The sequence below is a fragment of the Natrix helvetica genome (assembly GCF_964273705.1).
Source record: "Natrix helvetica genome assembly, chromosome: 4".
In the NCBI taxonomy this organism is placed as follows: domain Eukaryota; kingdom Metazoa; phylum Chordata; class Lepidosauria; order Squamata; family Natricidae; genus Natrix; species Natrix helvetica.
The window spans coordinates 70,758,909-70,777,005 of record NC_138550.1 but is presented as its reverse complement, the minus strand read 5'-3'; the positions used below and the strand labels follow the sequence as shown (position 1 = coordinate 70,777,005).

The following is an 18,097-nucleotide window of genomic DNA, read 5'->3' as shown; positions in this document are numbered from 1 at the left end:
TTGTGTGTGCTAATGTACTAACATTTGATTAACAGAGAGGTTTAGCAACTGAACCTCCAGTACTCTTTTTTATAATGTATTTGGAAAGAGAGGGCAGGTGAATGAACAAAATGAAATGAATCTGAACCATGCCAAGGTTGATAATAATAGCATCCCTTCAGATTGTGGATTGTACAGTTTGTAAATATTTGAGATGGCTGTTGTTTACTTATTGAAATAATGAGTAATGAGTTTACACAGTTTTAGGAGAGACATTTGATTCACACTTTTCTATCAGTATATTATTTCATTTAACATAAGAACATAAGCAGTGCCCTGTTGGATCAGACCCATTGACCAGATAGCCCTGTGATGGTGAACATATGGCTGCCAGAAGAGCAAAACCCTTTGCTCTTCCGGGTTCCGCTGTGTTGGCAAACTGGTTTTCACATGCATGGGAGCGCAGGAAACTGGAAGAACAGTCGCCGGGTGCGCATGCATGTTCTGGGAAGATGATCTTCCAGTTTCTGGCGTGCACATGCGCACTGGCCACCTGGTCTTCTGATTTCTGGTGTGCACGTGCGCACAAAGACCAGATACCCCATGAGCATGCGTGCACTGGAAACCGAAAATTCTCCTACGTGCTGCTTGGAGTGTCCGAGCATGGGTTAACTTCAGCTTGCTGCCCAAGGACTGAGTTCAAAGTTTGTGTAGCCACGCCTCCTGCTCCCCTCAGAGGCTCAGTTTAAAAAACTCAGTCGCCCTAAAAGGACGTTTTTGGCGACCTCCAGTTCTTGGACAACAAGTTGGACTCTCCAATAACCTAGTGTAGCCTCTTTTTTCTTATTTTTGTGTTTAGTGTATAGATTAGGTTTCTTATTTTATTTCTCATTTAAACCTCCTATTGACTGAGGCGCGGAACAGGTGGCTTGGAGTGGCTTTCCGCCACCACCACGGTCGAGGCACCACCTGGAGGCTCATCAGTGGCCGTTGGCAAGCTCTGGGGTCAGGTAGGTAGCATAGGGACCCCCAAAAGCTGTCGGAAGACCATTTTGTAGCCGGAGGCTCTACTGAGCCTTTCGAATTGCCGACAGCTCCCCAGTGTGCTCCAAAGCTGGCGGCGGCCATTTTGAAAGGAAAAAAAGTGCCGCGCTTTATTTCCAAACTGTTTTTTCCTTGCCACAGCCTGGTTCCACAGCAGATCACCGCTGGGAGGGCTTCTTAATTTGGGATCTCGCTCTGGAGCTCCAAGCAGGTCCCCCCCCTCCTCAGGAAGACAATTAAGAGCAGCTGCAGGGAGTTTGGCTTTCTCAGGCCATTCCCTGCTTTACTACAGCGCAGATCTGCAGCACCTTGGGACTTCCAAATTTGGCACCAAAATATTGCTGTCCGTTATTGATCTCTGCTGAGCCCCAATTTTCCTCAGGACTTGGACTGAATTAAAGAGCCATATCACATACAGGACTATTTACAACAGACTGTGATAGGGCTGAAAGTGAACCATGGCCAGCAAGAGTATGGCTGAAACCAGGTATCAAGCTGAGCCTACCTCTAACAAGTCCAGCAGGCCCAACCCTGCTGCTAAAGGGGACAGTGTAGCATGCCCTTCCAAAGGGAAACAGCCCAAATCTCTGACTGATTTGTCATATCTTGCCTTGAATGCTTGTCTCTTAAGCCGTAACTTCTCTGGGACACCTTGTATCACAGAGGGCTCAATCAACTTATTTGCCACTGGTAAGGAGGTCTTTAGTCTCCTTGACATCAGTCTCTGCAGCAGGCTACACTCCATGCCCTCGGTTGGAATATTTCTCCAATGTAGAATGGCCTTCCATGGGTCTTTACCAAAACTTTGTGCTTTCTTGCATAAATTCTTAACAATCTCCACAGCTGATTCAGCTTTGCCATTAGCTTGTGGGTGATGTGGTGAGGAAGTCACATTCTCAAACTCCCACTCCCCAGCAAATTTCCCAAATTGAAGGCTTGCAAACTCAGCCATTATCAGAGATCACTTTATCTCATTGGCCATGACGTGCAAACTGAGCCTTGCATCTCCTAATAGTAGTTTCAGCAGACAAGTCAGGAAGAAGTTCAATTTCCCAGAAGTCTGAATAATGATCAACTAATATCAGGTACTCTTTTCCTGCATAGTTGAACAAATCTATACTGATGATCTGCCAAGGACATGAGGGTATTTCATGTCACATCATGGTTTCTTTTTGTTGCAAAAGTGCACATTCATTGAAAGTGAGACAATTACTAACAAAGCCTCTGATTTTGCATGTTAGGCCAGTAAAAAGTATCACAAGCTTGTTTATAGCATGCCTCACCCCCAATATGTCTTGAGTGTATGTGCAATAACATATCTGCTCTCAATGACTTTGGCACTATGACTCTTGGATCTTTGTACAAGATACCATTTTGTATGCTGATCTTATCTCTGAAAAACCAATATTCCCTCACAATTGCAGGAACTGCCTCCTTCTCATCCACCTACCCACTCAGAACGATAGCATTCAATGCCTGTAAAGTTGCATCAGTATCTGTGTGCTACATGAGCTGATGTAGCCACTGCTTAGTGACTTTGAAATAGTCTGCTTGATTGACTTCAGCAAAGAGGGATTGTTCCTGTTGCAACCAACAAACCATGTGATGCTTGTACTCTCCTCTCGGTGATGCCTGATCTGATGTAGCCCTGCTCAGGGTATCACTGATATACATTTCACATCCTGGTTTGTAGACAACGTTGAGATTGTAATGCTGCAGTGTAAGCATCATGCTCTGCAAATGCTTGGGAGCATACCGAAGGGGCTTCTTGCATATACCTATTGGCAGCTTGTGATCAGTTTCAGCTGTGATTGTATTCCAGCCATAAAGATAATAATGGAAATTCTGGCAAGCAAATTCAATACTTAAACATTCCTTTTCAATTTGAGTGTAATTTAGCTCAGATGAAAGAGCCCTGTGCGCATATGCAATTGGCTGACCTTCTTGCAATAGCAATAGCACTTAGACTTTGCAGTGCTTTACAGCCCTCTCTAAGCAGTTTACAGAGTCAGCATATTGCCCCCAACAATCTGGGTACTCATTTGACCCATCTTGGAAAAATGGAAAGCTGAGTCAACCTTGAGCCAAATTGAACTGCCAATTGCAGGCAACAAGATTTGAACTGCCAAATTGCAGGCAACAGACAGTCAGCAGAAGTAGCCTGCAGTACTGCACTCTTAACCAATGCACCACTGTGGCTCAATAAGCAACATCTTAGGCCATTTTTGTTTGAGTCATTTTGAATTGTAACAGGCTTTGTGACATCATAGTATTTCAATACTGGGACAGCATAGTATTTCAACACTGGGCAAGCTGTGAACAAGTGTTTTATCTCCTTTACTGCCTGGTCATGACTGGGAAGCCAGTACCAAGTCACATCTTTGTCCAGAAGACGTCTCAATGGCTGACACACCTTAAAACCGATAAATCTGTGCATCGAATTGGCATTGGGAGGCAGTGGCATGTCTACAATGGCTCTAATCTTATCTGGGTCAGTTTTTAAGCCATGTGAGAACAAGGTATGTCCATGGAAATTGACTTCTTGCACCTTGAACTGCAATTTCTTTGCACTGAGCCTCAGCCTCACCTACCTACACCAGTCTAGTAGTGCTGTGAGCTTCTCATCTTGGTCATGCTCAGCTTCTTCATCTGTATCATAACAGCCAACTACAAGAATGTCATCAGCTATTAGCTCAATTCCACTGAGCCCACTTAATAATCCATGCTGCTTTTGTTGATACACCTCTGGTGCTACAGAGGCTCCAAAGGGTAGTTTGAGCTATCTCTTTCTGCCCCAAGGAGTCCAGAATGTGGTTATGTAGCTATTCTTTTCATCCAGTTTGTACTGTTAAAAAGGCATCCCTGGCATCAACAAGCAAGAAAACCCGTGCTTTGGGTAGTTTGTGCAAAAGGTCATCAAGTGTTGGCAATAGGTAGTGTGACCATTTCAGGGCCATATTCAGAAACTTGGGATCAATGCAAATTCTGATCTTTTCAGGCTTCCAAATAACAACCATGTTGTTTATCCAATTGGTGGGCTCAGTTATTGAAGTAATATGTCCCAAACTCTCTTGTAGCTCCACAATGAAGTACATGAATATTTCTTTCTGGGGTGTGGCAGGATTGGCCATGGGCTGCAGTAGACCTGGTATCTTGTCAGGGCATCTTTTTGCTGATGGGCAACTAGTCATATATTTCTCAATGTCCTTCATGCTCAGCCACCAAAATTGACGGTTGATGAGATATAGGATTTTTACAAATCCACTAGGTCCAGCTGTTTTAAAGTTGTGGCTCCGCTGAAGGAGTAAGCTCCTCTGATTGGAAGGCACATAAAGTCTGGTGTCAGTTCAGGCCAGGTCATCCCTTAGCGTAAGATCCCCTTTATGGAGTTCAAACCATTCACCCAGTTAGAGCGGTCCCTAACATCCAAGTCAGGTCCTCAGTCATTTGCAACTTGGGTTTTTTCTGTGCTCCACTGATGGCAGGAGTTGCTGTTTGGTTGGATGGGATGATGCAGTTTATGACCTCCTCTCTGATGCTGTTATATTGGAATAGCCTACATGGGACATCGGCCAGGAAATTCTTCTCCCCAGGCAAATAACGAAGGATGAAGTTAAAATGGTTGAAGTATTGCACCCACCTCACTTGTTTAAGGGATAACTTCCAAGGAGTTTTCAGTGCTTCTAGGTTTTTGTGGTCAGTCCAGACTTTGAACATGGTTTTACTACCCTCTAAGAACTGCCTCCACTGTACAGCATAAACTTCTTTCTCTCATACTGCCCATCTGCATTCCACATTGGAAAGCTTTTGGGAGATCTAGGCATAGGGTTGCAGTGCCCCTTGTTTATAGTTTTGGAGGAAGACCACTCCCATTGCCACATTGCTGGTGTCTGCTTTAATGATAAACTGCTCATCAGGGTCAAAGTGTTTGAGCGTGGGCTTGACTGCAAAAAGCTGCCTGACACTGCATAAACCATTGTAGAGTTGACTCAATTCTTCTTCCAGTCTACTGATGGATTCCATTTCTTTAGCCAAGCCAGTTCAAGCACCATCAGTTCCGTCATGCCAGGTCCCACGATGAAACTGATGGTTTCCTGTGGGGCACTATCTTTAGTTTCATAGGCTCCATTAGGAATGTGGCCAGGCTTCCCACTGTTAGGGTCCCCTCTAGTTGGGAAAATGCTATGGGGATTTTTAACTCCCTGAGACACATTCCCAGTCCCCACATGCCAGGGCTAACCAGGCATCTGCTACATCCAGAGCCCAACAAGGCAGTCATTATGCCCTTATCTTCCAAGGAACCAATTGTTAGTTCCACCCTGAGTAACATCAGTATAATTGTCATACATATCAGGGGATCATTTTCTCCTCTGCTGTCGCTCTCCAGGGTGGACTTGGCTCCCTTGGTTAGAGTTCCCTCATCATCGCCAGAGGATGGGGTGAACTCTATGACTTCCTTGCCTTTATGTCCTCCCTCTTTAGTTTTGGAGAACCTTCTTTCCCAATCCACTAGATCTATATTGTGTCCAAAATGTTTGGCCCACGCGATCATGCAACCTTTAACTAATACTTCTTCCAGTGTTACTTCTAATAAATATTTGTACATTTTTGTTTTGAATTTATCTTCCGGGCCTGTTAAAATTTTATCTATTTGTTGTAATTCTGTGTATATTCCATATTCTTTTACATCTTTTTTGTACCTCGATTGTAGTTGAAGATATGGCCACCAATCTGTATTTATATTTTGCTCCTTTAATTCCTGATTTGTTTTCAGATTCCCCTGAATGTCTAAATTCTCCATGATTGGGAATGGGAGGTACTACCATCCGGCTGTTATCAATCCTGATTGGTCCATAGACTGAGAGAAAAGTGTTCCAGCCATGCCTCTACTCCTTTGCCCAGTTTCCTCTCAGTCTATGGTCCGATTAGGCTGATAGTTTTTTAGGCTAGTGAAAATCTAGGTTTCTCCAGTGCGCTGCTTGGAGAGTCCAAGGAAGGGTTAACACAGCCTATCTGCCCAAGGACTGAGTAGATTTTTCCCTCTGGTCACGCCTCCTTTGCCTCCTCAGGATCAGTTTTAAAAACTCAGTCCGCCCGATAGGACTAGTTTTGGGGAGCTCTCAATTTTTGGACAGATAGGCTGAGCTCTCCAGTGTATTTTTGTTTAATTATTTAGTTTAGTAGTTGTTACGATTTTTCCCTGTTTGTTTGTTGTGTTATTTTTTAATTGTGTTTTTTTCTCTCAGTGGTGTAATTGACCATTTTGAGTTTGCTTATGATGGTTTAGGCTGCGATCGGGTTCCCCGGCTGTAGCTAGTTGCAGCGGGCGGAGCAAGCGAGGCCGCTCGTCCGGCGACTGCTGGCGAGCGTGGGGATGACGGCAGCCTTCCGCTCGTCTTTGGCCGTCTTTGAGGAAGGGTTTTTTAAAAACCCTTGCTTCTTCAGGCGGCGTCTTTAGCCGATCAGGAGAGCGCGCCGGCCATTTTTGAAGGCGTCGCGTTGGCACGCTTTTTAACGGCCACCAATAGGAGGACCGCTCCATCCTGGGACGCTTCCTGAGCGTGCGAAAACCGCGGTGGCCATTTTATTTCGCTAGTGATTTGCCGCCGACAGCAGCAGTTTCAGGCGCCTCTATACCTCAACACAGATCACCACTGAGGGTTGCGAGGGCCTGACTGGGTCACCGACAGGCCTAAGATTCCCTTTCAATGACCCCCCCACCCCAGGGGGGGGCGGCAGGGAGTGTCCTGGTGCCGGATTCAGCCTCCAACCTTGATCTGCGGACGCTTTGGAGCCATCTGGCCAGCGTCCATTGCCCTTCCCTCAGCTGCTTCCTCTTCTATTCGGACCGACCACCTGATATGGCTGACGAAGGTTTGGAGCGAAGGGAGGAGCTGGCAGGGCCAGCTGCCAAGCGCAGTAGGCCAGATCTCTCAGGCCAAGGGAGAAAGGGAAATAAGGGCACAGGGGGGAAGTCTTCCCATTCCTCTGCTGGGAGCAAGGCCCCCAAACACCACGGGGACAAGGGGCAGGAAACTCCAAAGGAGAAGCCTGTTAAGCCCCAGGTTCCCTTGCCTTCTCTGACTTGCGAGGCTGGGCCAAGGCCTCCTCTGCCCAGTCGGGGAGGAGGGGTATATTGCTGATCTAGGGGATCGATCTCCTTCCTTCTGTGACAGAGATTCGATTTCAGGTTCCCCTGCAGCCTCCCTGGATTACCCAGATTCTCCTAGCTCTTCAGTGAAGGAGGATCTAGCCTCCTTCCAGTGCTGTCCCCACGCAGATGATAGGGATCCTGCTAGGGATGATAAAGATCAGACCTCTTCCAGGCCTGTGGAGGATAAGGGCCCAGCTATGTCAGCTGAGATGAGGGAGCTTATTACCCAGGCCATCTCCCAGGGAGTAATGGAGGCCATGCGGCTAAAGGAAGGTACAGGTGGCAATGCCTCTAAGGCTTCTCGCCCCCCTGGGGAGAATAGAGCCTGCACCCTCGGTTCCCCGGGCACCTCTGTTACCACGGAGGTGTCTGCATGGGAGGAGGAGGCCGCAGATGAGTTTGCACTCTCGGAGGATGATGACATGCCTCCAGATAAGCCTGCCTTCACCGGCCTATTCAGACCATCCTTGTTTAAGGCTATCTTACATAAGGCCAGAGCTTCCTCCGAGCTCGGTGCCAAGCCTAAGGACAGGGCCGTTCCCTCCTCATCTCAGGACCTTATGGTGGGGCTGTTTAGTGAAACTACTCCAGACCCTGAGCTCATACCGGTCCCCGACATGTTCATGGACATGATCCAGCGCCAATGGGCGCAGCCGGGCACCCTGGCCAACCCCAGTGGTGCAGACAAGACCTTGTACCCCTTAGAACCAAAATTGGAGGACGTATTAAAGTTACCAGAGGTGGATGCTCCGGTGGTCTCGCTGACCTCCAACTCGAATCTTCCAGCTGATCTTTTAGAGGGGTTAAAAGCAGAGGATAAGAGGTCCGAAAAGGCCTGCCACAATAATAATAATTAATAATAATAATTTTTATTTGATTAGCCGCAACCCTCTCCCAAAGGACTCGGGGTGGCGTACAATCAAAACAAATAAAAATACACATAAGACAAACATATTTATTTATTTATTTATTTATTACTTGAACTTATTAGTCGCCCCCTCTCCCCACAGGGACTCGGGGCGACGTACAAAGGTATTATATAGCGTATAGAGGAGGTAAGAATAAATAAATAAGTTACAATACTTAAAAAGTTAAAACCCCAGTGAAATTAACCCTTAAAAACTAAAATTACAATTAAAAATGCCCTGGGCTGGGGAGGTTGTAGAGTTATGCCAGGTCAGCTAGTCGAAACAGGTAGGTTTTCAGCTTCATACGGAAGGAGCGAAGGTCGGTTGTAGTTCTGATGTCTGGGGGGAGGTCATTCCAAAGGGTGGGGCCCACTACAGAGAAGGCCCTACTTCTGGGCGCTGCCCTCTGGCACTCTCTGGAGGACGGCACCCGGAGTAGTCCCTCTCTGTGTGAGTGGACGGGTCGCAGGGATGTATGGGGCAGGACGCGATCCCGCAGGTAACTAGGCCCTGTGCCATGGAGCGCTTTGAAGGTGGTAACCAGTACCTTGAAGCGCACCCGGTAGACCACAGGAAGCCAGTGCAGCTCGCGCAGGATAGGTGTTATATGGGAGAACCTCGATCTCCCCATAATTACCCGCGCGGCTGCATTCTGGACCAACTGCAGTCTCCGGGTGCACCTCAAGGGGAGCCCCATGTAGAGAGCATTACAGTAGTCCAGGCGAGACGTCACCAGCGCGTGAGTGACTGTACGCAAGGCCTCCCGGTCCAAAAGGGGCCGCAACTGGCGCACCAGGCGAACCTGGTGGAACGCCCCTCTCGCCACGGCTGTCACATGATCTTCCATAGACAGCCGGGCATCAAGGAGGACGCCCAAATTGCGTGCCCCTTCCACCGGGGCTAATTGATCATCTCCGATGGTCAGCGATGGCATATGCTGGTTGAACCGGGAAGCCGGAAGCCACAGCCACTCTGTCTTGGAGGGGTTGAGCCTGAGCCTGCTGTCATCCATCCAGACATATACATATGTGCATGGAGGAGAGTTGACTTATAAGTGAAAGACAATTAAATCCCCTTAAATAAAATTACTAAATTAAAAAACCCATCAGGAGTGATACGAAGTTATGGTTGAGCCAGGCCAGCTATTTGGAAAAGGTGGGTCTTGAGCTTGACACGGAAGGAGCGGAGGTCAGTAGTGGTCCTAATATCCGGGGGGAGGTCATTCCACAGGGCTGGGCCCGCCACAGAGAAGGCTCTGCTCCTAGGCGCCGCCCCATGGCACTGTCTGGTGGACGGCACCTGGAGAAGTCCCTCTCTGTGCGAGCGGATGGGTCGTAGGGATGTATGGGGCAGAATACGATCCCGCAGGTAACTAGGTCCTGAGCCATGGAGCGCTTTAAAGATCGTAATCAAGACCTTGAAACGCACTCGATAGACCACAGGAAGCCAGTGCAGCTCGCGCAGGAGAGGTGTCACATGGGAGTACTTGGTACTTCCCATAATCACCCGCGCAGCCGCATTCTGGACCAACTGCAGTCTCCGAGTGCATTTCAAGGGAAGCCCCATGTAGAGAGCGTTACAGTAGTCCAGGCGAGACGTCACCAGCGCATGGGTGACTGTGCGTAGGGCGTCCCGGTCCAATAGGGGGCGCAATTGGCGCACCAGGCGAACCTGGTGGAATGCCCCCCTGGCCACGGCTGTCACATGTTCATCCATGGACAGCCTGGCATCTAGGAGGACGCCCAAATTGCGCGCCCGCTCCACGGGGGCGAGTTGAATGCCCCCAATGGCCAGAGATGGAATTATCTGGTTGAACCGGGGAGCCGGAACCCACAGCCACTCCGTCTTGGAAGGGTTGAGCCTGAGTTGGTTGTCATCCATCCAGATCCGTACGGCTTCCACACACCGGGACATCACTTCGACGGCCTCGTTGGGGTGGTTCGGGGTGGAAATGTACAGCTGAGTATCATCAGCGTACAGATGATATCCCACCCCGAAACCACGGATGATCTCACCCAGCGGCTTCATGTATGTGTTGAACAGGAGTGGCGAGAGGACCGACCCCTGTGGCACCCCACAAGTAAGGGGGCATAGGGTCGACCTCTGCTCCCCTGCCAACACACGTTGCGTCCGGCCAGAGAGGTAGGAGCCGAACCACCGCAAAACGGTGCCCCGGACCCCCAACCCCTCCAGTCGGCGCAACAGGATACCATGGTTGATGGTATCAAAAGCCGCCGAGAGGTCTAATAGGACCAGGATAGAGGAACAACCCCTATCTCTGGCCCTCCAGAGATCATCTACCAACGCGACCAAGGCTGTCTCTGTGCTGTGCCCAGGGCGAAAGCCGGACTGGCGCGGGTCTAGATAATCATTCTCCTCCAGATGTCGTGGAAACTGAGAAGCCACCACACTCTCTACAACCTTCGCCAAAAAGGGAAGGTTGGAGACAGGACGATAATTGGCCAGCTCCGTAGGGTCCAGGGAAGGCTTCTTGAGCAAGGGTCTCACCACCGCCTCTTTCAAGGCGGCCGGGAGAGACCCCTCACCCAACGAAGCGTTCACTAGGCCCAGGAGCCAGTCGCGTGTAACCTCCCAGGATGCCAGTACAAGCCAGGAGGGACACGGGTCCAGTAAACATGTGGTAGGTCGCAGTCGTCCACGCAATCTGTCCAAATCCTCGATGACAACCAAGTCAAACTCCTCCCAAAAAGGTTTCTCAAGACTCGCCACTGGCGTCTCGACTGGGCCACTGAAGGGGACCCAATCCTTTCGGATTTGAGCGACTTTATCCTGCAGATATTTCCCAAACTCCTCTGCCCTACCCTACCCTACAAAACGCATCAGGCGGCCGCCTGGGCGATCAAGGCATCCACCTCCGCTTCCTTCTTTACGAGAGCTTTTCTACTCTGGCTATGCCAGCTGAGATCACAGCCTCCATCAGAGGTGTCTCGTTGGCGACATGATCTTAACAAGATCATTACGGCTGTGGAATACTCTGCTGAGGCCTCCCTGAATGCAGTAAAGTTCGCGTCCAGGGCGTTAGCGTCCAACGTGACTTCTCGCCGCTTGCTGTGGCTCTGGCACTGGCAGGCGGACATGAAGGCCAAATGGAAGCTGGCTTCAGCTCCATTCAAGGGGGGGCAATCTCTTTGGGGATTCCTTAGAGAAATTCTTGATGGAGACGAAGGATAAAAGGAAAATCCTACCGTCCACCTTCAAGAAAAATGAGAAGGGCCCTGGCTCCTTCAGGAAACAGGCCTTTCGGGCGCAAGACAGCGCCCAGGCCTCCACCTCTTCCTACCCTTACCAGAGGTCCTACAACCAGTCTACTGACAGGGCCCAGGATCGAAACAATTTTACCCCCAGAGGCAGGCAGCACAATCAGGGCTCCTTTCGGAAGCCCTTTTGAGGAGGTTCTCACAACCGACAGTTCAGATGTAGGAAGTGACCGCCAGGGTCCCCCTCCCATCGGGGGCTGCCTGCAGCTCTATGCAGACCGTTGGGAGGGAATAACCACAGACACGTGGATTCTAAACACCATCAGGAGGGGGCTGACATTGGAGTTTCTATCCTTTCCTCCATGAACCTTTGTTCGTTGCCCTCTGGCCAAGAACCCTGTAAAAAGGTCCCTCATGCAGGCAGAAATAGATCATCTTCTGCAAATAAATGCCATAGAGCCGGTTCCCCCGGAACAGGAAGGGAAGGGATTCTACTCCATTCTCTTCCTGGTTCCCAAAAATTCAGGGGGGTGGAGGGCCATACTAGATCTGAAGCGCCTGAACAGACATCTGGCCTACAAGCGCTTCAAAATGCAGTCCCTCCAGTCAATCCTAGGCTGCATACGGCGAGGAGACCTGCTCACCTCCATCGATCTCAAGGAGGCATACCTGCATGTGCCCATTTATCCCTCCCACAGGAAGTTCCTTCGGCTGTGCTACAATGGGAGGCACTATCAATACAGGGCTCTGCCGTTCGGACTTTCATCAGCACCCAGAACGTTTACGAAGCTTCTTGCAGCTGTGGCGGCTCATCTGCGCAAGCTTCCCATCCGCCTGGAGTGCTACCTAGACGATATCATCATCCACTCGAGGACTCGTCTACAGGTGGTGAGAGACGTAGAGGTCACCGTTCGCACCTTACAGGACCACAGGTTCTCTGTAAACACGGAGAAGAGCAACCTGGAACCTGCTACGCGCATCCAACACCTGGGCGCCATAATAGATTCCATCTCATGCCAAGTGTTCCTGTCTCCAGACAGGCTCCGCAATCTCAGGAGCAGAATCCGGCTGTGTCGCAGGACCAGCTGCTTACAGATCGTCCAGCTCTCCCAACTGCTGGGGATCATGATTTCCTGCCTCAATGTAGTCCCCTGGGCACGGCTTCATGCCAGGGAGTTGCAATGGTTTTTGCTCCCAATGCAAAGGGCGAAAGCCAGCAACTCCACCAGGAAGGTTTGGCTTCCACCAAAGGTGTCACGCTCTCTGGGATGGTGGCAGTCAAAGGCGGTGGAGAAGGGCTGCCTGTTCAAGGAGCCCGACAGGATTGTGGTGACATCCGATGCCAGCCTCTACGGTTGGGGAGCGCATTGCCAGGGCCAGTTGGCGCAAGGCAGGTGGTCGTGCACGGAGGCAGCTCGAAACATCAATTGGCTGGAACTGAGGGCAGCCCGACTCGCCCTGAGACAATTTACGGATCAGCTGGAGGGTCACCACGTTCTGTTGCTTACAGACAATATAGCCACAAAGGCCCATGTGAACCGGCAGGGCGGCACCCACTCCAGACGACTCATGGCAGAGGCGGAAGCCCTGGGTCGTTGGGCGGAGATCCACTTGGCATCGCTGAGAGCGGATCATATCTCCGGCACCAGCAACGTGAGTGCGGATTGGTTGAGTCGTCAGACGATCGACAACTCAGAGTGGCAGCTGCACCCGGACTTGTTCGCCCAGATTGTGAGGCGGTTCGGCCTTCCACAAGTCGACCTGTTCGCCACGGCGGCAAACGCACATCTCCAGCGATTCTTCTCGCGTTACCGGTCAGCGCAAGCAGAGGGGACAGATGCTCTGAGAACCAGATGGCCTCTGGGTCTGCTATACGCGTTTCCGCCCCTCCCACTAATTCCGCAGGTGATCAACAAGCTCCTGAGGGAGGAGGCGTTGACTGCTACACCGTTCGAGCCTTTGAGAAAGGTTTCTCTACGACACTTGACTCTTAAAACTGCCTTTCTGATAGCGATCACATCAGCTAGAAGGGTGTCAGAGATTGCTGCCTTTTCGGTCAGGGAGGAACTGTGCATCATCCATCCGGACCGAGTCATCTTGCGTCTTGACCCAGCCTTCTTACCGAAGGTGAATTCTCACTTCCACAGATCTCAGGAGGTGATACTCCCGAATTTCTGTCCCAAGCCTCAGCACTCCAAGGAACGCATGTTAGACGTGCGGAGAGCTGTTCAGCTCTACTTGAAACGGACTAAGGACATTAGGCACTCAGGCCTTCTTTGTGTCTTTTCAACCGGGTACGTTGGTTTGCAAGGTCTCATCATCGACCATCGGGCGCTGGCTACGGGCCTGCATTAAGATGACCTATGATCACCAGGGCAGAGCTGTTCAAGTGCGGCCACGACTGCGGCCTGGGCGACTCAAGCATCTATTCTGGACATTTGCAAAGTGGCTACATGGGCTTCCCCCACGGCTTTCATTAGAAACTACAAGATCGATTCCTTTGCCTCCGCCGAAGCCTCTTTTGGAAGAAGAGTTTTGCAAAGAGTTATTGAGGCTCCGGACAGTGGTGATTCTTCCCGCCCTGGGACACAATAGCTTGGGTATGTCCCTTCCTTGGACTCTCCAAGCAGCGCACTGGAGAATGACCGTTGTCTTACCTGAACAGTCCTTCTCAGGGCGCTGCGGGAGAGTCCAAGACCCGCCCAGGGTTGCTGGGTGTCAACGAGGCTATCCTCGTGCAGTGGTGTGAGCTAGGGGCGTCCTCGTCGGACAAGACCTCTTTTTTAAAACTGATCCTGAGGAGGCAAAGGAGGCGTGACTAGAGGGAAAAATCTACTCAGTCCTTGGGCAGATAGGCTGTGTTAACCCTTCCTTGGACTCTCCCGCAGCGCCCCGAGAACGACCGTTCAGGTAAGACAATGGTCATTTTTGCTAATTACTTGAGATCTAAACAATATTTGGGAAATAGGATACTCTAAAATTTCTTAATTGGACTCCACTAAATTTAACAAATTGAGGTTTGCAGAGAGGGGCTGTCTAGCATAGCCACCCCACAAGGGGTCACATCGCCTAGTAGGTATTGCGATCGAATCCCCTGCTTGGTGTAGCCAGATAGAGAGGTGAGGTGTGGCTGGCATTGGATTTTAAAGATTGAGGTTTGTCGCTCGTGCATAACCTAGTCCGTTCTATCAGAAAGCCACCGCTTGGCTTCTAGCACACTTACAGCCGTTAATTGAGCAAGTCAGCCAGCCACTGCTACACGAGCCAAGCTGCCGCATTTGAGGCCGATTTCTGTGCTTATCTCTTTTCCGATCGGCAATTATTGCATTCAGCTTGCCTCTGTCATTCCTGGCCGCGCCATGAGGGAAGACTGACTTTGCGAGGAGGCGCCATCTTAGAGACTGCATAGGCAGAAGACGGGCGGCCATTTTGTAGCGCACCACGAGGCTTGAAAGGAGAATCTACTACTTTTATAGTGTCTTCTTGTGCCCATTTCTCTTTGTTTCTTTTTGCTGAATACGCTATAGTAAATCCACGGGAATAGGCTTTCATGGTGTCCCATAGATTTTGTATAGATGTCTGTTGTTTTGTATTTTCCTTAAGGAATAACTCCAATTTATTTCTACATTTTTGAGTAAATTATTTTTCCTTTAGTATTTGCAAATTTAACATCCATCTTTGTCTAGTTTTTTTTTTACCTTTCCAAATTATTTTAATGGAGTTGTGGTCTGCCCATGTATTTGGTAATATTTCAATTGTATGTATTTCTGCCCCAATTTCTCCATTCATCCATGCCCTATGAATCCGTGACCAAGATTGATGTGGATTGGAGTAAAAGGTAAATTGTTCTTTTTTTTTCTGGTTCCAGTTTTCTCCAAATATCAATTAAATTTAGCTCCTCCATCAAGTTGTTGGTAATATTTTCTTTTTCTTTTTAGTTTTTTTGTCACTTACATAATCTTTTTTACTGTCCACTATGGCGTTATAATCACCTATTATACAAATATTTCTCAATCCAATTTCTCTAATTTTTTCATGTAATTTTTTAATAAAAGTCCTTCTGATTTTCATTTGGGCATATATTGCTACCAATAATATCGACTTTTGGTTTATCCATATCTATATCATTAATATTCTTCCCTTTGGGTCTGAATGAATTAAATTTGTCTTTATCCCTTAACATATATCGCTATCCCTTTTCTCATTTTTTCTGCTGATGCTTCATATAATTTTCCTAATATAGGACATTCCAGATATTTTATATCTTGTTTTTTAATGTGTGTTTCCTGTAAGCATATTTTGTTTTTTTAATCTTGTCCAGATGCACTTTCTTTTTGTTGTTGAATTTAAACCATTCATGTTTTTGACAATAATTGAATTTTCTCTTCCATCCTCCTAATTCTCTGCCTGTCTTTATTTTTTATTGACTCTAGTTTCTTTTTTGGCTCCATATTTTTGGTCTCTCTCTGTTGCTCTTTCTCTTCCCTACTACTTTCTTCTTGTTCTCCTTCTTTTATTCCCTGTTGTCGTTCATCCTGGCTTCTAGATTCTAACTCCTCCTCCTTCCGGGCCTACTAGTTGCTCATATAAATCCTGTGCCTTCTCCAGATTATCAACTTTAATCCTTTTCCCCTGCTATGCATATCCTTGATTTTTGTTTCTTGGGACCAAGGCAGGGAATGCTAGTTTTATTATATAGGTTTGCAAGGTAGAGTGTAAGAACCATATCCTGGAATACCAGATAGCCAAGCAGTTACCTTTAGAGCAGGGGTGTCAAACTGGTGGCCCGCGGACCGGATGCGTCACATGCAGGCCATGCCCACCTCCGTGAAGGGGAAAAAATATCTCAATACATCACATGATGGCAACGTGAAGCTGTGGGTTTGACACCCATTCTTTTTAGGATCTCAATGGTCCCTTTACACAGGCAATATCCTCTTCTGTGGCCTTTTACCAGGGTCTTCCAATTCTGTAGTTATGTAGAACGGAATCTTGGTCCCAATCTTTTACCTTCATTATACTATTGCTTTAATGTTCATGTCACAATACCTGCATCTTATATGTGAACAGTCTTGGTTTCCACTAGGTCTGCCACCTATCTATTGCCAATTGTAAAACTTGTTCCTTATTTATAAGGTATGATTTACCTATGGCTATTGTCACACTGTCTGTAAAAGAGGATGCTTCTATTGCAAATCACAATAGTTTCTGTGCAGTCATATCACTTACATGTGGGAATCCATAGACCATTGAAAGAAGCACATTCAGAGAAGCAGACAAAGTTGTTTAGAGAGTAAACAACTCTGTACCCTCTGTAAAGAGTTTTTTTTATTTTTGCAAGCTTTAGGTAATTGTTCTTTTACTACAGAAGATGATAATGAAGAATTATATTTTTCTTTATATCAGTTAAATAAATAAAAAAATGAAAATACACTTCGGTATTATCATAGGCAGCCTGCAATCATGCAATAAAAATGCCATATACAATACAATACAATAGTAGAGTTGGAAGGGACCTTGGAGGTCTTCTAGTCCAACCCCCTGCCTAGGCAGGAAACCCTATACCGTTTCAGACAAATAGCTATCCAACATCTTCTTAAAGACTTCCAGTGTTGGGGCATTCACAACTTCTGGAGGCAAGCTGTTCCACTGATTAATTGTTCTAACTGTCAGGAAGTTTCTCCTCAGTTCTAAGTTGCTTCTCTCCTTGATTAGTTTCCACCCATTGCTTCTTGTTCTACCCTCAGGTGCTTTGGAGAATAGTTTGACTCCCTCTTCTTTGTGGCAACCCCTGAGATATTGGAACAATGCTATCGTGTCTCCCCTAGTCCTTCTTTCTCTTAAGCTAAACATACCCAGTTCCTGCAACCGTTCTTCATATGTTTTAGTCTCCAATCCCCTAATCATCTTTGTTGCTCTTCTCTGCACTCTTTCTAGAGTCTCCACATCTTTTTTACATCGTGGCGACCAGAACTGAATGCAGTATTCCAAGTGTGGCCTTACCAAGGCATTATAAAGTGGTATTAACACTTCACGTGATCTTGATTCTATCCCTCTGTTGATGCAGCCTAGGACTGTGTTGGCTTTTTTGGCAGCTGTTGCACACTGCTGGCTCATATTTAAATGGTTGTCCACTAGGACTCCAAGATCCCTTTCACAGTTACTACTACTGAGCAAGGTATCACCTATACTGTACCCGTGCATTCCATTTTTGTTGCCTAAATGTAGAACCTTACTCTTTTCACCATTGAATTTCATTTTATTAGATAGTGCCCAATGTTCAAGTTTGTCAAGATCCTTCTGTATCTTAAGCCTATCTTCTGGAGTGTTGGCTATTCCTGCCAGCTTGGTGTCATCTGCAAATTTGATGAGTTCCCCATTTATTCCCTCATCCAAATCATTGATGAAGATGTTGAAGAGTACTGGGCCTAAAACAGAGCCTTGGGGTACTCCACTGCATACTTCCCTCCATGTAGATGCAGTTCCATTGAGAACTACACATTGAGTGCGGTTGGTCAGCCAGTTACAAATCCACCTGGTGGTGGTGCTGTCTAACCCACATTCTTCTACTTTATCTAGTAGTAGGTGATGGTCTACCTTATCAAAAGCCTTACTGAAGTCCAAGTAAACTATAACGACGGCATTCCTCTGGTCCACTAATTTTGTCACATTATTAAATAATGCAATAAGATTAGTCTGGCATGATCTGTTTTTGACAAATCCATGTTGGCTTTTGGCTATTACTTTATTTGCTTCTAGGTGTTCGCAAATTCGTTGCTTGATTATTTTTTCCA

At 47.8% G+C, this 18,097-nt stretch overlaps 1 protein-coding gene across 1 annotated transcript in view; it reads left to right on the top strand.

Annotated features, from left to right (window-relative positions):
- The window catches only part of ZMAT2 (zinc finger matrin-type 2), a 129,554-nt gene that overhangs the window by 39,283 nt on the left and 72,174 nt on the right, over positions 1–18,097 (top strand). The window lies entirely within an intron of this gene.